This window comes from Lissotriton vulgaris, chromosome 1_1 (assembly GCF_964263255.1).
Source record: "Lissotriton vulgaris chromosome 1_1, aLisVul1.2, whole genome shotgun sequence".
NCBI classification, from domain to species: domain Eukaryota; kingdom Metazoa; phylum Chordata; class Amphibia; order Caudata; family Salamandridae; genus Lissotriton; species Lissotriton vulgaris.
The window spans coordinates 1,182,125,755-1,182,149,628 of record NC_141685.1 but is presented as its reverse complement, the minus strand read 5'-3'; the positions used below and the strand labels follow the sequence as shown (position 1 = coordinate 1,182,149,628).

The 23,874-nt window shown below is 44.8% G+C and overlaps 1 protein-coding gene and 1 pseudogene across 2 annotated transcripts in view; one reads left to right on the top strand and one right to left on the bottom strand.

The window, feature by feature from the left end:
- Positions 1-23,874, bottom strand: part of ATF6 (activating transcription factor 6) — a 1,839,477-nt gene that overhangs the window by 726,676 nt on the left and 1,088,927 nt on the right. The window lies entirely within an intron of this gene.
- LOC147748881 (lysophosphatidylcholine acyltransferase 2 pseudogene) lies at positions 8,313-9,443 on the top strand (annotated as a pseudogene).

Below are 23,874 nucleotides of genomic sequence, written 5' to 3'. Positions count from 1 at the left end.
CGCCATAAATGCAAAAAAAAAGTCAATTTTTCCTCAACAATACCAGTGTGAGCAACACCGAGCCATTCCCACGGCTTTTATCTAGCTCGACATGATAGGGACGGTACAAGACTCGAGAGCATGTTACTATCATTGATGCTCCAACTTCTCATTTCCAAATATTTTTTCCGAGCCCAGGCCCTGCACCATCTATCCTTGCAGATCACTCAAGATGGCTGCTGCTAGATACCTTATATATGACCACTCGCTTCAACTCTCACACGTCACTACACGCGCTATTGACGTCAATGAACACGCTCATTTTCCTGTGCAGGCTTTGCACCATCTATCCTTGCAGATCTTTCAAGATGGCTGCTGCCAGATACTTTACATGTGACCACTCACTTCACTCTCATGCTACGTCACTACGCGCGCTACTGACGTGAAGGAACACGCCCACTTCCCTCCCAAAAACAAGGAAGTATTTCTGCTATATTTACCGGGTCTTTGTGAGAAGCAGTTACCGGCGAACCTGATCAGAAGACCGGTTTACAGGCTTCACAGCGAGGGAGAGACGGTGAGTTCCCGCTGCCATGCAACTCACATAGCTGGTAACTTTACCTCGCTAAGCAAAATAGAACTGTCGATCACTTTCATTTTATTCTATTCTTGTTTTTTTCCCCACACACAGCATTTTACTCTTAGCAGCCTGACCACTCGCCGGCATGGTCCCTCTTCAAATTAGGGAGGGTATGATTATTCCTCCACCTTTATTCATAATAGTGAGATACGCAGTGATTAAGGCCACCGATGTTTAGCATGCACATTGCATTACACACATAGCTTGGCGTAGCCAGACTCAACACAATTGAATAGCATGAGTAGCTGTACCCGTTTCGGCCTCACCGCTGTTTGTGAAGAACTCGCCCGAACCAGTTAATGAGCATGATTGCATCACTTATAGTTGATGCTTATGGTAGCACTTTCATTTGAAATGAGTAGGACACATCCTTTATGATCGGCGCAGTTTTGTAATTATCATTAGACAGTGTTCTGCAATAACACCTGCACTTCTTTGAAGTGATTTCAAGATGAATCACCATGATTACCTAGCCATACCTAAAAAACTTCATGATGCTCAGCACCCTGTGTGTGAGAGCCCTAGAGTGACTTCACTGCATGTAGGGGTGTAATTTCACACCGGCCTCAGTACACATAGTTTTTTTGTATAAGTGAATAGCGATTGCATCACAGTAAATTGTCACGCCTATTATGGAACATTATATAATGTGCACTTTCTCCCACATTATTAACAATGGTGTGCAGTGTATATTAAGACATTAATAAAAATACCACATAACATCTTTCCCTTCTCTCCTTTTTTCATCTTTTATGTCTCCATTAGGTTTAGGTATTGAGAACACGAATATTACGTGTCTCGAAAGCCAAGATGTTTTCCTGACCAGACAATAGGTTTGGTGGGAGTATAGGGTGTCTTTCCCTGACCCCCTCTTTTAGAATTTTGCTTTCTCTAAGTCCTGATGAAGAGCACAGGGATCCACTAGGGACCCACTGGTTGTGCAAAACATGTCGACCACCTTTCACTCTTAAATATCACACACGTTTTCCCATTATTTGTTTAAGGAGATTCTCCAAACCCATGCAAATTTTAATTTACCTAAAAGACCCCTCATTAAATCAGAAGTCCTCAACCAGGCGTTGTGTCTCAAGGCTACTGGCGTGGAAACCATTCTGCTCAGGTAGCCGGTGATATCCAGCCTACACCAAATAGTGAATGTAGCTGCGTCTCGACTCTCTGCCACTGCGTGGGTGAGAACGGCCCGGGCCTCCTCCGGGCACTCTGGCAGCACTTGTACAATCGTATGGGTAGAACGGCCCAAGAGGCATGCGGTGTTCACTGACCAAAGTGCTAAGCTGACAGAAGAAAACATCTTCCCAAGGTGGTCCGGCTTCTTGGATTCTCTATCTGGGGGAGCAGTAGGGAATGCACCCTTAGAAGACGAGGCTTGGACCACCAAGCTCTCAGGGGTAGGGTGTTGGGAGAGGAAAAGTAGGTCACCCAGAGCAGGGCGGTGGTATCAGGCAATCATCCTGTCCACAGGAGACCCGGTGCTGGGTTTGGACCAAGTGCCCAGAAGGATGTCGGTGAGGTCTTCATTAAATGGCAGCAGGGGCTCCAAAGAGGCCGCTGCCAGTTGAAGTACCTCTGCCAGGAGGTTAGTCCTGACCGCTACCATTAGAAGCTCCAGGCCCAAGGCTTCAGCCACCCTACGCGACACCACTCCGCACAAAGCTCCCTCCTCCGTAGACACGGTAGAGGGAAAAGAGCATGGCAAGGTCCGGTGAGGTACCCAAACCACTGGCATAACCTAGTTCCTCTCGCCAGTCCGGCTGTTAGAATGTTTTCACTGTGGTGATTATGGATTGTTCTATGTAAGTTAGCACTCGCTGCACCATTTTATGTTTGGCCGCTATTTTGAACCATGATCAAAACTAATCTTTCCCTTCCTGAAAACACAGCTTTTGATAAGTCTCATTTCTCCAAGGTTGGGTAATTTCTTTTCTCTATGAAGACACTGTTCTCATTAGCGCATACCTTTCCCACTAGATGGAGGCCTTCTCCCACTAGTCTAGAGATGGGCACGAACTGAACGATCTTGAGTAGGAGATAGTGTATGCCTGGCCTCAGGATCGAAACGTATCCTTCTGTACTTCTTTGTGTAGCTGTATCTACCTGGAAAATTCGATTGTGGGCATGCCATCATTGGTTCTGAATCTTACATAATGCATCACCATGTTTGCAGATGTCAGTCACTCTGCAGCAATCATAAGAGACTAGGAAGACTGGGCTCCACTCAAGTGTATCTAAATAAATATATTGGTTTGTATTCTCCACTGTGTGACCAACTCTTCATTTGTATGGAAGGCTGAGAGGTGGTCATGAGTGACCCAATGACCCTAAACAGGTCACTTCCTTCAGTTGGCGCCCGAACAGGAACTCCATCAGGAAGTGGCCCATTCCCTCCTGAGGACAGGTGGGGAGGTCGAGGCCATCATTGGGTCGGACGGACGGATCAGGGATCCCTGCACGAGAAAATTCCTGTACTCGCAGCTGCCCCTTCTGTCCTGCCAGACAGTGTCTCGCCCAGTGGTCATCCTGACTGGAGACCTGAACAGCAAAACCCTTGGATCTGACCGTTTGGTCCGAAGTGTCAGCAGTGGAGAATACATTAGTTTGACCTGCAGGCATCAGGTCAGTTTGTTTTGGTTCTTTGTGGATCTGGTACCATTTTGGTTTGCATTTGGTACAATCTGAGGACCGATTTCGGGTCAAAAGTGTTTGCAAATACTTTTCCAGGCATAAGTAGTGAATTTGTTTTCTTTTGAGAATGCCTGGAATAAGTAAACTGGTTTCTTTGTGCTGTCAGTGTTGTTCTGCTGATGCTCGACTGGAGGAAAGTCAGCTGGCGCTTCCAGAAGGCACTTCGAATTTTGATATGTATGTGAAGCATGGCAATGGCCCTATTATGTTTAGTATGCTCTGCCATAAATATACGAGGGACAATGCTTAATTGCAGTGGCCTTTGACAGGCAAGTCCAAGAAGAAAATTATACTTTTGTGGAAGAATTGTTAGATACTGGCCCCCCTACTTCCATATGCCCCACAGAGGATATATCCCACTATTCCCTCACAGTCCATGCGACCCATTTCTACTGCCTCTGCTGTTTCTGCTCCTGCTGGCCAGACTGCTTTGGCCATGGCACCTCTTGTCCTTTCTTTGTCCTCGCTGTCGTTGGCAACTATGACGGTTAGTACTCCTTTTCCACCCATTGTTTCAGCGTCTTTTTCGCCAGCTCCTACACCTGCAACTCACCTAGCAGCGACGTTAGTGCCTGTTACTTCCGTTGCTACTTCCACTGTGGTCTTCCATCCCCCACATTACCAAGTAATGGGACACCAGTACAGTACGTGGATTTGAGGAAAGAGACTGGATGAAATTTAAGGAACGTATTGGGCCGTTAATACGATCGGATGTGGGAGATGAACAGAAAAGGGTAAAGGGTAATCAGGCTGCCCAGTGTGCTCTTAATCCCATTTACAGTGTGGAGGATGTTTGGGGAACAATGTGAGGTTTGGAGCCCTTTATACAGCAGCATTCTCTTAAGCACATGTTGACGACTTTGATTGGTCTTTGGCAGCAGGGTTTTGAATCGGAAGCACCTAAAATTTTACATGATATTAGCGATTGTGTGTATGTTATTGACTTGAGCCCAGAACAAGTTTTTAATAATGTGTCGACAATAATAGCCTATAGGGGAAGACTGCATGAGAACAGTCCCAAGGAGGTGACTCAGTTTTCGATGAGTGAGGTTCATCCTCTATACCACCCAGAATTACCAGAAGTGCAAGATAGCCTAGGTATTGTTATAAGGGCCAGAGAAGCGGCTCGTTTTCAGGAACAATGGGTTTACACTCTGTGGAAATGAAGTGAAGTTTTATCTCTTAAGACTCATTTGACTGATCCTAGGAAGAATCCAACTGCATATTATGAAAAATTGACTGAAGCTGCCTCCTCCATTGTGCTGATATTGAAATACTCTTTGGTCTTCTTGTTCCGGTTGCTATTTGGAGACAGGTGCATATTCAAGAGCATGTTGCAGAGTTGAGGGTATGTAGGACCAAATTAAAGTATGGCATCAGGAACGGAAGCCAGGTGAGAAGCCCAGAGCAGAGGTACTTGCTTTGCCAGGCCATATCATTACGTATATGCATTCTTTTATTCCGCCGAGGAAAGATGATTGGGACAAGGTAACGCTTGTCGACAAAAGAAAGAAGAGTCTGTCTGATTTTTTCACTCTGTTTGAAGATATATTCCTAGATTACAGTGGGCAGATCTGTCTATTGAGAGAGGTGTTTGGTTGTTTGTTAATAGATTTGTTTCCAATTTGCTTCCTGAGATTGCGACTCAATTGCAGGTATCCTAAAGCACCTGGTCCACCTCTCTCCCTTCTGTTATTTTGAATATGGCACAGTACTATGAGCATAGGGATAATGAACAGAAGGAGAGGACAGAGAAAAAGCATAAGGATTTGAAGACAAAGGTGTTGTTGCAAAAGGCTTTTAGAGGGAATGGTAGAAGTTGTGGTGGTTTGGCCCGACAGCTTCCATGTACTAGTAGGCAGCCAAACGCTACGTCCCTGGATCCGAATCAATGTGCATATTGTAAAGAGAAGGGACATTGGCATAGCGAGTGTCCTGTGCATTTGCATAATATGGTGGTCCCTAGAGGACGAGGTTCTCATGATAGGGGTTGTGGAGCTGGTGGGGCAGGCAGGGCTCAGAAAGCTGTAGCCTCACAGAGTCGTTCTGATAATAATTACTTTGTTGACCCTCAGGATGGACAGTACTACCACGATGATTATGATGTGGATGAAGTGACAGGAATGTCTTACAGCTAGGACAGCGAGGGACAGAGTCGGGGACCAGTTACGATACCTGTAGACCAGCGGGGTCTGTATGTCACAGCGGAACTGCAAGGTTCGACTAAGACATTTTCAGTGGACACAGGTGCGACAAAAAGTTTTCTGTTTCTCAAAATATGGTCCCTGGGGCGGCTCTGTCCGACCATAATAGTTTGGGTAGGTTTTTCTGGTGTACTGGTTGTAAGCCCCATTTCAAGACTCCTTGCGTTGACTATCGGTCCTTTCACTGTGGATTGGCCATTTATGCTGACATCTAACTCTGGTGAGAATTTGATGGGTTTGGATTTGTTAAAGAAACTGAATGCTTCGATTTATTGTTCCCCAGCAGCTGTCTATAGGATGATGGGTCCAGATGTGGTGTGCGCTATGTGGGATTGTTGCAGATATCACCTGTTTTGATACGCGTTAAAGATGGTGCTATTTTACCTCGTATCCCTCAATACAAAATACCGCTGGCAGGAGAGCGAGCCCAATTGCAAATTGTGCAGGATTTGAGTAAGAAGGGAGTGGTTGAGGAGACAACAGCTAATATTTGTAATAGCCCTATCCTTCCCATTCTTAAGCGGACGCCCTCAGATTCTCTTTATGTCCATGAAGATGTTTAGCGTTTTGTAATTGACTTGTGTGAAGTTAACAAAATAGTGATTCCCCAGTTTCCGGTGGTTCCTGACATCCCCATTCTTTTGACAATGATCCCTTCCTTCTAAATTCTTTTCTGTCATTGGTTTGAAAAATGCGTTCTTAAGTATTCCTATTCATCCTGATAGCAGATATCAGTTTAGGTTCACCCTAGCTGGTAGAAGTTATAGGTTCTGTAGCGCTCCTCAAAGCTATACAGAGAGTCTGAGTATCTATAGTCAGGCTTAGAAAGGCCAATTGGACTCCTTGTTGCTCCTCATAGGTAATGTATTGCTACAGTACGTCGATGACTTGCTTATCGCATCAGATACAGAACAAGGTTGCAGAGACTGTACAGTTAAATTGTTGTTGCATTTAGCTCAGCATGGTCATAAAGTATCCCTTTAAAAATGTCAGTATTGTTGACAGGAGGTCACCTACTTAGGTCACCTACTGTCGAAAGAGGGTAGGAGATTGACACCGGAGCGTATTAGTACCATCGTTCAAATGCCAGTTCCACAAACCCAGAAAGATGTTCGCGCTTTTATAGGTATCACTTCCTACTGTGGTCAGTGGATACCTAACTATTCCCCACTAATTAAGCTCCTGCTTGCACAAACCACGAAAGTAGTGCATGTGCCTTTACCTTGGACGTCTGAATGTCAGCAGTCTTTTGAGCAACTAAAAACTGTGCTTTGTTTGGCTCCAGTGCTTGATACCCCTAATTCCGCCAAATCCTTTGTATTATATGTGTATAAGATAGCTGGTTGCGCGTTTTCTGTTTTAACACAGAAATTCTGAGATAAGCAACGGCCATGTGCTTATTTCTTTGCTGTGCTTGATCCTGTCGCACAAGCCCTCCCAAGCTGTCTAAGAGCAGTCGTGGCCGTAGCTGTTTCGATAAGACAATCAGCTACACCCCATGTTGTGGACACCTGTTTTGAATAACACAAAGACACAGCACCTCACCAGTGCTCGTCTGACAGGTTACGAATTAACGCTTTTTGCCAAACATATCACGATTAAAAGATGTGCCACTCTGAACCCAGCCCCTCCCTTCTGAGAATGATGAGATTGATAAACATGAGTGTATCTTCCGGACGGAAGAAGAGACAAAATGATGGGCAGACTTGGCTGACTTTCCATTATCTGACCCTAAAGGGGAACTATATGGCGATGGCTCTTGTTTTAAATTACCATTGCTGCATATGCTGTTACTATGCTACGTACAGTAGTTAAGACATCACAAATTCCTTATCAGTCGGCCCAAGATGCAGAGCTCGCTGCACTAATACGAGCTTGGGAATTGAGTGAGGGACGGGTTGTCAATATTTATACTGACAGTCAGTACGACTTTGGAGTCGCGCACAATTTCGGGTGACTCTAGGCAGCGAGAGGGTTTCTTACTTCGCATGGTGCCAAGATACAACATGGGCACCTTATATTGAGGCTTTTGTCTGCTTTGAAACTCCCTAAGAAATTGGAAATAGTGAAATGTAGTGGTCACCGGAAAGTCACTGATGTTGTAGGTAGGAGAAACACTTTTGCAGATTAGATAGCTAAGGAAACAGCCAGGACTAAAATTAAAAGAATGCTTGTAGCAGGTCCTGCTAGGTGGGTGCCTGAAGTCCCCATGTTTGAGGATACACTTGAGAATGTGAAGGAGATACAAAGTGAGGCCACAGTAGAGGAATTAGCTATGCGGCAAGAAAGTACACCACAGTTGAACGATGAGGGATGTTGGATTGATAAGTCAGGGAAGCAGAGATGGATGTTGCCAGATGCATATGTTCTTCCTGTAGTCACGATTGCTCATGGCCCAACCCATATTACTGCTAAGGGTATTTGCAAGTTGTTAGACCCTGTATGGCAGAATGATAACCTTTCGGAAACAGCTGCACATTTGGTGAAGTACTGCATGGTGTGCAGGATGCACAATCCTGGGAAGGGTACTCCTACACCACCCGGTAATTTTGCACCACCCACTTTCCCTTTTGAGGTCATCCAGATGGACTATAAAGAATTAGATAGGTGCAATAATTTGAAGTATGTTTTGGTGGTTGTTTGTGCCTTCAGCGAGGCATTAAATGGGTGGGGTGAAAGAAAAAAAAGTAACAGGAACCTATGCTGTCAGGGGGTACTCTGGCAATTTCAATACACCCACAAAACAAACATCTTGACGCTTCGAGCCGCTATCCAGAAAGAGGATCATGGCGGAGCACCAGCTCCAGCAGGGGACTCCCTTACAGCCCCTTCCTCGGCAGTTCTCGTTCATCCCACCACCCATTCCCAACCCCTTTCTACACAATTTGAAGCTTACGAGGACCGACAAAATGCGAATGTGTGCTGTTGGTACGATTCTGCTTCCTTTACAAGCCATATGTATTGCTGTAATTTTGCTGCTATCATGGCCGTTTGCAGTTGTTGCCTCTTGTGGCTATGTTTGCGATGGCTCTCGGCCAATCGCACAATGGCGAAGGAAACTAATTGAATGCACTGTTGGTCCCTTGAGCCGATGCCTTTTCTTTGTGATGAGGTTTCATGTTAAAGTTAAAGGTCGACGCGCAACTTCAAAAGAAGCACCGATTTTTGTTGTAGCGCCTCACTCAACTTACTTTGATGCAATAGCCTGGATTGTAGCTGGAATGCCTTCATCTGTGTCTAGGTCTGAAAACATATCTGTCCCACTGTTGGGTAGAAAGAACACATTAAATGAGATACAAAAAAGTGCCAACTCTGGAGAGAAAAGGCCGCAGATATTTCTTTTTCCAGAAGGCACTTATACAAACAACTCTTGTCTCATAACTTTCAAACAAGGTGCTTTCATCCCGGGCGTTCTAGTGCAGCCAATTTTGATTAAATATCCAAACAGACTGGATAAAGTTACCTGGACGTGGCAGGGGTATACGCTTAAACAGACGTTGCTGATGACTCTATGCCAGCTCTACACAAATGTTGACATTGAGTTCATGCCGGTCCATGTTCCTACCAAAGAAGAGATACAAGATTCTAATCTGTTTGCAAACAACGTCCGTTGAGAAATGGCAACCGCGTTGGACGTGCCTGTAACAAATCATACTTTTGAAGATTGTAGGCTGATGATTTCAGCTGGAGAACTGACATTACCCATGGAAGCTGGCTTGGTGGAATTTACCAAGATTAGCAAGAAATTGAATCTGAAATGGGATAATGTTCGAAAACAACTGGATGCTTTTTCTGAAATTGCTGATGCCTCTAAAGGTGGGAGAATTGGAATAGAAGCGTTTTCACAACACTTGAAGCTGCCAATTACTGACATCTTCTGGGAGCTATTTGCACTTTTCAATAGGGTAAACATTTAGGGCCATATGCATGAAGGTAGCAATTAGCGATTCTGTAATAGCGATTTTTAAGAGATCGCTATTTCAGAATCGCTAATTGCTATGTATCAAGAAAATCGCAATTGTTTTGCGATTTCTTGATATTCCTTAATTGCGAATTTGCTAATTGCGAATTCGCAATTAAGGAATACTTTCCCATTCATTTCTATGGGCCAGGAGGCCCATAGGAATGAATGGGAAATTTGTGATTCGCAATTTGCTAATCGCAAATTGAGAATATTTTCAAGGGTGCAGGGGTGTCCAAAGAACACCCTGTTGCACCCCTTAAATATGCATGGGTGCACATGTGGCGCACATACATGCCCTAAGGGCATGTATGTGCGTCACATGGCACTTTGAAAAATGCAAAAATATGCATTTTTCAAGGAATACGCAACTTACCACCAACTAGTAGTTGGTGGTAATTTGCGATTCCTTAAGGCCAATTTGCGAATTTTTTTGGCTTCTTACATTGCATTTAAGGAATCGCAAAATTTGCGATTCCTTAAATGCAATCGCAAAATAAGGAATCGCAAATTTTGCGATTCCTTATTTTGCAAGCAGATTTCCTTGTTACATACCATTAGGCCAAATTGCATTCGCAAACGCCGGTATTCTGAGAATTTCAGCGTTTGCGAAGTCAATTTGGCTTGATACATATGGACCTTAATCTGTTGACCAAAACAAAATCTGTGCTATTATAGATAGTTGTTTTTGCTGTGACATCATACCAAAATGAATTGTTTTTTTAGTAAATGTTTGTTAAGTGTCATAGTGGTACCTTCACTAAGTGGGTTGAACTTATCCCACTAAAGATAATACAGCCATGACGACTGCAAAGGTACTACTAAAAGAGTTCTTTCCTTGTTTCAGCTTGCCCTGTTTGATGTGGAGTGATAACAGAATTCATTTTAATGCCAAGGTCATTCAGTTAGTTTGTGATGGGTTGCACAGAAAGCAGAAGTTTCAGGCTGCAAATCACCCACAGTCAGCAGGTTGGGAAGTACAATGGTACTCTGAAACTGAAATTGGCAAAGATTCAGGAGACAACAGGGTTACAGTGACCAGATGCTTTAACATTAGCTATTTTGCGACAAGAACAACAGAACATTCTAGGACAGGATTGTCACCTTACGAGGTTGTGTTTGGATGCCAGGCAAATGTCTGGGGCATCCCACGATCCTGTCGGTTTGCAGATATTGAATACTCGTTATTGATTGACTACCTTTGGCAGATAACAGAAAATTTGCGTTCTATAAACCAACAGGTCCGGGAAGCCCTGCCAGTAACACTAGAGAGGCCCGGACACGGCATTGGCCTGGTGATTTCATCCTGATTCGTAACTTTCAGAGGAAGAAGAGTTTAGAGCCGCACTGAAAGGGACCAGAACAGGTCCTTCTGGCTACACATACTGCAGTCAAGATCGCTACCCCAAGAATAGGGTGCATGGCACTCATTGCAAACGGGTTCCTCTGCCTTTGCCTTATGACCAGTGGATCAAAGAGGGAATAGGAGACTGAGTGTGAGACAGTACCTCAGTTTGTCCCCTTCAGTGATGCTAAACTGACCTGGACGTAAACGGATGCGGAGAATGATTAAGTGCTGAATGTAGCCGTTCCACCAGAGATACGAGCTATCCAGGAGCCCCTTTTTGGAAAATCCCTCTGTATCTGGAGTCACCAGATACAATCTGCTTCCTCTGCTGAGGAGTGGTGCACCAAAGGAGAAGTCAGATTACCCAGGAATGGACTGTGTAAGTTAGGGTGTACTTTGCTGTAGTATCAACGGAGTTAGTTTAGGGTGATGTGAGATTGGTGCACTGTTTTGACATTGGACTGGATAGATCGAATGTGCTCCCTTGGAGGGGGCTACATTATCCTAATCAGCGTGGGATTCATTGTGAGATTAAGACTGAGCAAGCTCCACTGCCGGTGCTAGAGAGCGCCAACGTTTGATGAACAATAGGAGCCTGTTCCAGTGAGGCTCTGACGGACACCAGGAACACTTACCTTTACTATCATTTTTGCTGTATTACTTTCCTTGCTTCATAATGCATCCCTTGGTCAGTCTACTGATGAGGAGGAACAACCACTTGCAACAACGCGTTAAGCACAGGGTTGGTCGACAAAGAGTAAAATAGTTTGCATATTAATTGTTGTGATAGGAATAGTGACAATATTTGGAATATCCTAGTTTGTAGAGAAGACATTTTCTGTAGATTTCTTGGTAGGTACAACCCCCACTCCTGCGGTACACATTTTTGTTACTCTTGCCTCACACAAAGCAGCACACATTCAGTCCTACACGGACAATGTATTTATACAAATGTTGCATCATGCTCATAATGTGTCCAATATAACTAATTGTTGGGTTTGTGGGTTGCTCCCTTCGGTCACTCATAAGAGCAGCAATTTGTTGTCTATGTCATTGTCTTATATTGGCAGCTGCGAGTGTTGGTATCAATTGTTTCGACTGGTGTACTTCTAATTTCATCTTTCTACTCTGGATATAACATCCACTGATTATCATACGGATATGAATATTTACACTCCAACCGAGGGTTTACCCCTATTAGACCGGCAGGACAAGGGACTCTAGGGACAATATCCTCATAGTTTTGTTTGAAAATGTACTATAGAGTAAGGGAAAATGACTAATTTCAAATGAAAATGGCTGATTTCCAATGGTTTAACACCCCTGAGCACTTAAAATCGTTCGAAGGTCGAAATCTTACCGTGGATAAACAGATTCCAGTGCCAGTGGTCAATAAGACAACTCATTTTTGTGTCCAGGGGACTGGGGAGATAAAGGTAGGTGAAAGTAAATATAATTTCACCTACAAGCTGAATATAACTAATAGTCCGCCCTTGATCCTACCCCATATGTCTATTTTGTCTGTGGGTAACAGGCTCACATCTGGCTCCTGAGGGGATGGCCTGACATGTTATATTTCCTTCCTTTTTCCCCCTGTATATGTTGCCCCGTCTAATTATCACAAAACTCATCGGGTGAAACATAGAATTGCATTCCTGGCCCGAGTACGAAGGGTTGTTGACACAAAGGATATAGATCAGATAGACACTACCGCATATCAATTTGGAGACACTTTGAAGGGCTTGCTACCTTTTTGGGGCGCCATGGCAAATCGCCTTCAAGTTCGTCAGTTAGAGTTTTTGAAGCAGTTATCAATACAACTGCTGGGATAACGACAAATGTCACTGCTGAGCTCCAGGCTACGAGATTAGTCACTTTGCTGAACAGGATGGTGCTAGAAGTTATCCTTGTAGATTGGGGAGGGGGATGTCGGGTCATAGGTAGCAGCTGTTGTGTTTACATTCCTGATAACGCTCCTAATGTTTATTCAGCTATACATAAATTACATAGGATATCGGCTGAGATACACCAAAAAGCAGGTACTTGGATACTGTTGGGGTGGTTGTCAAACACGTTAATTTATTGGGGTTGGAAGATCGTCACTTTCTTGGCTGTGGATGCCGGTATTTTCTTTACCTGTTGCCTCTGTATTCACTGTCTCCCAGCTTGTTGCACCCATTGTGTCAATGTTCTCATTCCCAAACAGAAAATATTGGTTCATGATACTAATGCCACGATTATGCTACAAAAATATATTGATGATTTGATGAATATAGATGAGAGTATATTTGAGACTTACTAAATATGTGAACTGCTCCTCATGGTGATGTTCCTTGTCCTTGGAAATTTTATACGTATCTTGATGACAACATGATATGGTTAGCTCATGCTAAAAGGGGAGTCTTTTAGAATAAAAATGTTTTCGCTGTGTTGATTATGTATTGTTCTATGTAAGTTAGCATTTGCGGCACCATTTTATGTTTGGCTGCCATCTTGAACCATGAGTGAAACTAATCTTTCTCTTCCCGAAAACACAGCTTTTGTTAAGACTCGTTTGTCCAAGGTTGGGCTTTGCTTTTTCTCTATAAATACACGGTCTCATTAGCGCATACCTTTCCCACTAGATAGAGGCCTTCTCTCACTAGTCTAGAGGTGGGCACGGACGGAACAACCTTGAACAGGAGATAGTGTGTGCCAGGCCTCAGGATCAAAATTTATCCTTCTGTACTTTTGTGTAGCTGCATCTGCCTGGAAAATTCAATTGTGGGCGTGCCATCATTGGTTCTCAATGGTATATTATGTATCGCCATGTTTGCTGATGTAAGTCCCTCTGCAGCAATCCTAAGAGACTGGGCAGATTGGGCTACACTCAAGTGTATCTGAATAAATATATTGGTTTATATTCTCTACTGTCTGACAGACTCTTCATTTGTATGGAAGGCTGAGAGGTGATCATGAGTGACCCCGGTGACCCTAATCGCGTCACCTCCTTCACAGCTTGTCAAGCTGCTCCGCTACAGGGTCTACAGACCCCTACCAGTTTTCCTCACCCTCCTCTGGCTGCCACTCAGGGCGATAGGAAATACCAAGGATGATCAGCGGTACAAAAGATTCCCTCTGGCGCGGTGTCCAAGTCGGAGGGTGAGGCTGGGGGTTGACGCCTGATTGGGGGCACAACCGGCATCGGGGCTTCGTCACTGTAATCAGCGCAGGGGAAGGTACAGTGAGGTTGACCGCTGCCGATCCGGATCCAGGCCTGGATCCTCGGGGGCCCTCTGACGCCAGAGCAACCGGCATTGAAGGCCAGGATCCCCAGCCGACTCTGCGGGGCCCGAAGGAGCGCCGGCGGAGTCGAGCTGCCCAAAAATGCTTTGGAGCGCTTCCTTATATGCCTGAAGCTGGTCAGGGGACACTCCGGCTCCGGGAAAGGGAGGGAAGCGCGAAGCAGTCCCAGAAGCTGGCTACGAAGACAGAGCCGGAGAGCGACGATGAACAGGGTCCCGTGTTGCGTCGGCCGAAGACGGGGAGAAGGAGAAGAGAAATTATGCTTCTTTGCCTTCTTCTTGTGCTTCAGCTTACCTGAGGAATGCAAAGACTCTGATGACAAGTGGTGGTGGCTCCACCATAGATCCCGTGACCTTCCACTCGACTGGGACCTCGAATGACCTGGAGTGGACTGCTGGGCTTTCAAGAGCTTTCGGGACCGCACCCGCAAAGACTTCGGATTCATGGTCCGGCAGTCGGAGTATGACTTTAGGTCGTGGTCGCGTTCCAGGCACCAGAGGCAAACGCGAATGCAGGTCCGTCAAAGACATTAGTTTGTGACAGGCCTCGTAAGGCTTGAGGCCAGTCCGACGATGGGACATCAATCGCGCACCAGGAGTTGAAGACTCAAAAGAAGTGCCCCCCCATGGACTCGCCACCACTGGGTACACTTCCACGTCAACAAACCAACACCCCCCAAACCTGCACCGTGCCCTCCACGAAGGAACTGGAGCAAAGTCACAGAGCAGCAGCTCAACCCCACCCTCAACTGAGACACACCTACCACCTCGCCCGACGCCAACCTCACAGCCAAGTCAACTTTACTGAGGTTCTTCTGTTTTCGATTTTGTCCCGTATTTAGCCGCCATTTTGTGTTGCCCTCACTCAGGCAGCACGGCAAACTGAGTGTTTTTGCCTTTTCCAGCTGCTACGCGTCTCTTCTGTTAAAAAGTAACCCCCTGTCCTTGTTTACGAAACCGATGTCAGGGTCTGGCCAAGTCTGTTAATCCATGTCTAGACTGATTGATCCCTGCCACTGCAGACTGTTTGGGTCTCACTATTCTTTCCTCACTTTATCTTATCCGACTGGCCTTCGCTATTCTCTTCTTGTATTCTCTTGTTACACAACTATCCTTTGAGGCATACGAACACGTCCTGCCACCTGCAAATTGGATTGTAGGCACTAGCACTGATTAACTTGAGGGGAGGAGTGAACACGGGGTCTGAAAGAAGGGCGTATTCGAGATACTTGACAGCTTGTTTTCAAACGTTTCCTATTGGTCAGCTTTTGTATGTTTTGGGAGTAGCTGTTGTAAATATGTGTGTTATAAAAGATTGTGCGCCACGGAATTAAGTGGCAGTCTCCTAAGAACCTCCTCTGTACTTCTAGGACAACTGTGCTTAGCTGCAGCTAATAAACCTGATTTTCTACGCCTAACGGAGTGTCTCGTTTCTCTGTCCGAAAAGGCAGGTGAACCCGGAGATTTAAGGCGTGCCCTGCGCCGCCAGGCCCATAATGTCCGGTTCTCCAACTGGCGCCCAATGTGGGGCGGCTTCAGTGGTAGCGGTTCAGCCCGAGGGTCGTGAGGAGCCTTGCAAGAAAATTCTGCTCATTTTAACGACTGGTTGCGGCAAGAATTTGTTGGGTTTGGATTTGTTGAAGAGTTTGCATGCAACATTGTATTGTTCCCCCTCTGGTGTACATCTTACCTTGGGCGATAAGTTGATTTCTCCTATGTATTTGTCTACGGGCCAACTTCCACCTGAATTGCGTTCACTTCCTGCTACACTTTGGGCTACGGGTCCGAATGATGTTGGTTTGCTCAAGATTCCACCTTACGTGGTTACTGTCAAGCCTAATGTTAAATTACCATGCATTCCTCAGTATAAGATTTCTAGCGATGGTGAGAGAGCTTTGTTGGCTATCGTCTATGATGTAGTACAGAAGGGTGTGGTTGAAGAAACAAGAGGAAATGTTTGCAATAGTCCTGTTCTACCTGTTCTTAAACGCACAGATTCTTCTCAGCCTCCTGTATATCGTTTTGTGATCGATCTTCGGGAGGTCAACAAAATTGTTGTCCGCCAGTTTCCTGTTGTCCCAGACATTACTGCCTTGCTCACAATGATACCTGCTTCGGCTGCCTGGTTTTCAGTTATAGATCTTAAAAATGCTTTCTTCAGCATTCCTATTGCTGAGGAGAGTAGGGATATTTTTGGCTTCTCTCTCGGAGGCCGAAGTTTACGATTCAAACGTGCACCTCAAGGCTATTGTGAGAGCCCCTCCATTCATAGTCAGGCTTTGAAATCCCAGCATGATGCTTTTTCTTTGCCTCCAGGTGCCACTCTTAATCAGTATGTTGGTGATTTGTTAGTTGCTGCTGATTCCGAGGATGTTTGTAAGAATGTGACTGTTTCACTTTTGCGTCATTTGTTTGATCTACATTTATTCATTTATTTATAAAACTTGTTGAGCGCACGAATACCCGGAGGTGTCTTGGCGCTTGACAGAAGATCACAGTGTAGCTGTATTTGTGGGTAACATGCATGTCTATTGATTGAATAACCAGGTTTTTGGCTGTTTTCGGAAAAGAGTTAAAGTTGGACTAGTTTTAAGGTGATTAGGAAGAGTGTTCCACAACTTGGAAGTGGCAATCGAAAAAGATCTGTCCCCATGTTGCTTTCTTTTTTTGGGCTATCTCCAGGAGATATGCCTTAGAGGATCTGAGAGTGTGGGCTGGCCTATAAGGACAGAGAGAATGTTTTAGGAAAAGCGTGCCTTTTTCATGGAGGGTCTTGAAGGCTAAGCACAAAGCTTTAAATTTAATTCTCTGCCTCACAGGAAGCCAGTGGAGTTTACGAATGACATTTGAGATGGGTTTGAATTTAGGTGTTGAGGTGACAAGTCTGGCAGCTGCATTCTGTACCAGCTGAAGTTTGGTTAAGACCTGTTCTTGTGGGTTGAGAAGTAGAGCATTGCAATAGTCGACTCGGGACATGAGCAGAGTGAAAATCAAGGTTTTTATGGTATTTAGAGGAAGATAATAGAGCAATTTCCTAATCATTTTTAACGTAAAAAAGGAAGCGGTAACTATAGCGTTAGCATGGTGTATATAGGAGAGTTTTTCGTCAAAAATCACTCCCAGGTTCCTGACTTTATTAACTGGAACAGGTGGAAGTCCAAGCTCTTGAGGTCACTAAATGGGGGACCAAGTGGGGGTGAGTTTGCCAAAAACCAAGACATCGGTTTTGTCCGAGTTAAGCTTTAGGCAATTTTCACTCATCCAATTGCTGATGGCATGCATTCCCAGTTTGAAGTTGTTAGCTACTTCCAGACCATTGTTGTTGATGGCCAGGACAATCTGAGTATCGTCAGCATAGGATGTAACTGCAAGACGATTATCTTTAATGATCCTCGCCAAGTCCGCCACATAGATGTTAAAAAGTGTTGGACTTAGAGAGGATCCCTGGGGAACGCCACATGGAAGAGCAAAAGGGGAGGATGAGAAATCACCCATGGTCACAGTTTGTTCCCGATTGGCCAGAAAGGAGGAGAGAAGGGTGATGACGGTCCTGGAAATTCCGGTTCCTCTGACACGGTCGATCAGGATGGTATGATCGACCGTGTCAAAAGCCGCGGAGAGGTCGAGCATTATGAGCACCGCCGTACCTCCTCCGTCCAAGATCATGCTTTTATTAAAGCAGTCTCCGTGTCATGAGCCTTTCTGAACCCGAACTGTGACCCATCAAGACAGTTGTTATTGTCTATGAATTCGGAGATTTGGATGTTCATGATTTTTTCAATGATCTTTGCTGGAAACGGAAGACAGGCTATTGGCCTGTAGCTGGTGACATTGGAAGGATCAAGAGTGTTTTTTTTAAGAAGTGGTTTGAATACTGTTTTCTTCCATATGGATGGAAAGATACCTGAAGTGAACATAGCATTGTAAATGTCAGTAAGAGTGTGGCAGATGATATCGGGGGCCATTTTAAGTATAGCGGGAGGGCAAGCGTCATCGGGTGAGCCTGAATTGATGGTCATCATGAGTTTGTGAACTAATTAAGGTGACACACGATCAAAAGAAAATATTGGTAAGTTGTTCATGATGGAATCTGAAGGAGTCTTGGAATTTGTGATGTCATTGGCATGCTTATTGAATTTTGCATAAATGTTGCATACTTTATCTTGGAAATAGGTGGATAGGGCATCACACATAGATTGGGATGCCTCTTTGTTAGTAGTTTTGTCCTGTCCTGTAAGATGTGAGACAACCTGGAAAAGTTGTCTGGCCGAGTCTTGTGCTGACTCAATTTGATTATTATAATAAATACTTTTTTTGACAGAAGATCATTTGTTTGTATTTATTCAGTTTCTCTTTATAGCAGATTTTTTCCATCGGGTCGTAATTTCTACGCCACTTAAGCTCTTGTCTGCAGTTTTGTTTTTCCGGCCTAAGGGTCTCATTGAACCAAGGGGCTGAATTGGATGTTCTGTTGGTCGATCTTTTTTTGATGGGAACTGTAGATTCAAGTGTGCTCTGACGGCAGTGGGTGTAGGTGATGGCAGCTAATTCAGGGTTGGAGATATTAATGTCCTGCATCGAGTGCAGTTTATGGGTAAAGTCATCAAGATTGATACTTTTGCAAGATTTAAAAGTGTTAGTGTTAGAGAGTATGATGGGAGGGGGGCTGGGAGGGCAAATATTGAAACATACGGCTGCGTGGTCAGTCCACGTAAGAGGGAGTGTTTTATCAATGAAAAGAGATTTAAGGTGTCACCTTCTAAATTGCAGTATTGCCGCCAAAAGGTTACCTATTTAGGTCATCTCTTGTCGAAGAAGGGAAGGCGATTGACCCCAGAACGTATTCAAGCAATTGCATGAATGTCTGTATCATCCACACAAAGGGCGGTGCGTGCCTTTTTGGGCATTACCTCTTATTGTAGACAGTGGATTCCGAATTTTTCTTTGTTGGCTAAACCTTTGTTGGCACTTACTCTGAAAGACACACCCCAACCTCTTCCTTTGACTGACGAATGTCAGAAGAGTTTTTCTGACTTACGTACTGCGCTATGGTCTGCCCCTGTGTTAGGTACTCCGGATTACAGTAAGCCTTTCACACTCTATGTGCATGAAAGAGAAGGTTGTGCGTCGTCAGTTTTAACACAACAATTTGGAGACAAACAGCGGCCATGCGCCTATTTTTGGGCTACATTGGATTCAGTAGCCAAGGCACTGCCTAGTTGTCTCAGAGCTACAGCAGCAGCAGCGATCTCTATTCGTCAATCTGCTGGATTGGTACTGGATAACACTCTTGTTGTTATGGTACCACATGCAGTGGATACTCTTTTGAACAGAACAAAAACATAACATCTCACGAGTGCTCGCTTGTCTGGGTACGAGCTGACGCTCTTGGCTAGTCACATACACATCAAGCGGTGTAATACTTTAAATCCAGCTACATTGTTACCCATTCCAGAAGAGAAAGACACCCAAGAACGGCATGATTGTTTTCTTCGTACAGAGGAGGAAACAAAAGGTAGAATAGACTTAAAAGATACACCACTCGTGGACCCGGATGGGATCCTATGGGTGGGTGGGTCTTGTTTCAAGCTTCCTAATGGCGAGACAACTGCGGCCTATGCGGTTACCACCTTGCATACAGTAGTAGAGACAGCACGCATTTCACAGAATTCAGCTCAAGCAGCTGAGATGATTGCACTAACGAGAGCGTGTGTGTTGGCGAAGGGAAAGAGAGTGAATGTGTAGACCGATAGCCAATATGCCTTTGGCGTGGCTCATAGTTTTGGTCATTTGTGGAAGGAAAGAGGATTCTTTACTTCCCATGGGACTAAAATACAGCATGGTCAGTTGGTAACTGACCTTCTTGAATCACTTGCATTGCCTACTCAAATAGCAATTGTGAAGTGCAGTGCACATAAAAGGATCCCTGATGATGTGGGTCGCGGGAATGCTTTTGCAGACGAGGTAGCGAAAGAAACAGCTAGAGATGCTACGAGTCGTATGTATGTTGCAGGCCCTGCAAGATGGGTCAGAGAAGGAGGTATGTGTGAGGACACAATAGAGAGTGTGAGAATGATTCAAGAAGAGGCTACAGAGAAGGAATTGAGTAAGTGGAGAGAAAGTACGGGAATGTTGGACGTGACAGGGTGTTGGACGGAATTGTCAGAACACCAACTTTGGCTGTTACCAGATGCCTATGTACTGCCTGTAGTTACTATGGCACATGGTCCAGATCATATCAGTGCGAAAGGAATATGCAAGCTTCTGGCTCCAGTATGGCAGAATGAAGGAATCCCTAAATGTGCGGAAAATGTGGTGAAGCATTGTATTGTTTGTTTGATGTATAATCCAGGAAAGGGAACCCCAACTCCGGCAGGTCATTTTGCTCCCCCTACGTACCCTTTTGAGGTGTTACAAATTGATTACATTCATATGGAACGTTTCAATAATCTTAAGTATGTTCTGGTGGTGGTCTGTGCCTTTTCCAGATGGATAGAGGCCTACCCCCTAAAGGATAATACTGCTTTGTCCACCGCCAAAGTCCTCTTGAAGGAATTCTTCCTGAGGTTCGGTTTGCCGTGAATTGTCTGGAGTGACAATGGAAGTGAATTCATAGGCCAAATCATGCAGAAGGTGTGTGCAGGTCTTGGCATTAAGCAGAAATTCCATGCGGCAAACTACCCTCAGTCAGCAGGTCTGGTAGAGTGCTATAATGGCACCCTCAAGCTCAAACTGGCAAAGATTCAAGCCAGCACGGGTCTTGCTTGGCCCGATGCTTTACCTTTGGCACTTCTCTCTACGAGAACAGTTGTACACTCTTGTTTAGGGCTTAGCCCATAGGAGGTCGTTTTCGGGCGCCCGGCTAATGTCTGGGGAGTCCCTCGACCTAAAAAGTACTCTGATATTCCGTATCCTATGTTGATTAACTACTTACATGACCTCACCACTAAATTACGTGTTCTTCACCAACAGGTTCAAAACGGTTTGCCGGATGCCTCCACAGACCCAGGTCACTCCATCCAACCCGGTGACTGGGTCTGCCTGAAGAATTTCCAGCGGAAAAAGAATCTGGAACCTCGTTGGGGGCCACCTCGGCAAGTTCTTCTGGTGACACGTACAGCAGTAAAGGTCGCCGGAAAGAAGAATTGGATCCACGGCGTGCACTGTAAGAGGGTACCCTTGCCTTTGCCTTTTGATCAGTGGGTCCTTATGGGTGTAGGTGATAGTGAAGGCGAAAGGGTCCCCCAGTTTGTACCTTTCAGTAGTGCACATCTGGATCGGACAAGGTCTGAAAAAGAAGACGACGACGTGTTGCAAGAAGCTGTACCATCACATCTGCGATTGAACACAACAAACTCAGAGACTTTGTTTCGAGAGCAAACGGTACCTGACAAGGCACGGTACAACCTAAGACCTAGATTGATTAAAGACAATTGAACTTTTTCTTTTTCTGGTTACACTTTTGAGAGACATTTCTTTTTCACTATCCATCAAGTTGCAGGGTCACAGTATGAGTCTTAGGCTGTGACCTGAGTAGTGACATAGGTCATAGGACGGCTAATAACCACAACTAAGTGTTCCAGGAAGATTACCGTGAGCAACGCCTTAGAGAATGGATATTATAGTGGAAAGGAATGATAAAAAGCTTGAAATGAAAAGAAAATATAAGAAATTATTGTTTAGTCGATGTGGCGTAACCTTGTGTATTTTAGTATGTTCATGTATTTTATTGGCTTGTGTGGGTTGGGTTGTCCACACTATGCAGCAAGCACCTGTTCCTACTTCTGTTTCTTTGCCTTTTTCTACTACTGCCTCCCCGCATCAGTTCTATACACTCCCAGATCACGAGCAAATTAGGAGAACAGAATACTTCAACAATTCATTCATCCAGTTGTTACATCAGCATCAACTGCTAGTCAATACTCCGGATTGTTGGGTTTGTGGGTTCATGCCCCATAACACAGAGAAAGGGATGTCATATTTAGTCCTTCCATTTTCCTATGAAGGTTCCGCTTGGGCTTATTTAGCCATGTTTTCTAATGCATACCAGAATCATACCAGAATCAATTTCGATATCCTCCTGGTGGTCCATATGGTGGTGGAGCAGATTTTAGTCATAGTTTTTTGATAAAGGGAATAGTGACCATGGCTAAAATTGCCGAAATTGGTAAGATTCCCGTTGATGAGAAACAAGCGTATGATGGTTGGAACGTGACTCACTGATAAGGCTAGATGAAGGAGATCCTCACCAATTTGGACCATACCACATCGAGGTAATTTATGTCTGCAGATTACTGGTCAGAATACTAAAAATCAACAAGAAAAGAGTGTTTGTTCCCGTACATACATATATTCACCCCAGATTTCTTTACCATTAGTGCCATCTCAAGGCACATATTTTGTCTGTCATCTTAGAGCCTACACGTGGCTTCGCACCTTTTTTCAGGAACGTGTTATGTGGCTTTTCTTCTTCCTCCGACATACACTGCTCCTTCAGGTCATCACAGAAAAAGATATGGCAGAGGGGTTATTGATTTTGGAGACACGGCCGGACAAGAGGGAGGAGACTTTAGCAAAGGGTTTTTTCCCTTCTGGGGTCCAATGGCCAATAGCAGAAACATTAGACAGCTAGTTCGTGTTGTTGAGGCTACAATAAATGTGACTTCTGGAGCCCTGAGTAATCTGACAGCCGAACTTCAGGCGGATCGCCTAATGACTTTGCAAAACTGAATGGTTTTAGACATTGTCCTTGCAGATCGTGGAGGAGTCTGTAAATTGATCAGGTCTAGTTGCTGCATTTATATTCCTGATAATGCACCTACGGTATACCAAGCCATCTCTAAATTGCACGTAATTTCCGAGTCTATTCACCAGGACACAGGAGATTGGTCTGTGACGGAATGGTTTTGGGGACTACTGACCACATGGGGATGGAAGGTGTTAACCTTCCTTGGAATGATTTTGGGCATAATTTTTTCTTGTTGTCTCTGTTTGCAGTGTGGCCCCGCCATCTGCGGTCTTTGTGCCACCTTGTATGTCCCAAAGCCTGTGTCACAGAAAACAGAGAACATTAGAATGATGTTGCAGCAACAGCTTGATGACCTCAAGACCATTGACATCGACTCAGATTACCTTGAGTCCTTTGTGTTTTGCCTCCGTAATGGCAAAAGGAGTGTCTGAGGTTCTTCGGTTTTCGACTTCGTCTCGTATTTAGCTGCCATTTTGTGTCCAACGCCATTTTTTGTTGCCCTCACTCAGGCAGCACGGCAAACTGAGTGTTTTTGCCTTTTCCAGCTGCTATGCGTCTCTTCTGTTAAAAAGTAACCCCCTGTCCTTGTTTACGAAACCGATGTCAGGGTCTGGCCGAGTCTGTTAATCCATGTTTAGACTGATTGATCCCTGCCTCGGCCGACTGTTTGGGTCTCACTATTCTTTCCTTACATTATCTTATCCGACTGGCCTTCGCTATTCTCTTCTTGTATTCTCTTGTTACATAACTATCCTTTGAGGCATACGAACACGTCCTGCCACCTGCAAATTGGATTTTAGGCACTAGCACTGATTAACTTGAGGGGAGGAGTGACCACGGGGTCTGAAAGAGGGGCCTATTCGAGATACTTGATAGCTTGTTTTCAAACTTTTCCTATTGGTCAGCTTTTGTATGTTTTGGGAGTAGCTGTTGTAAATATGTGTGTTATAAAAGATTGTGTGCCACGGAGTTAAGTGGCAGTCTCCTAAGAACCTACTTTATACTT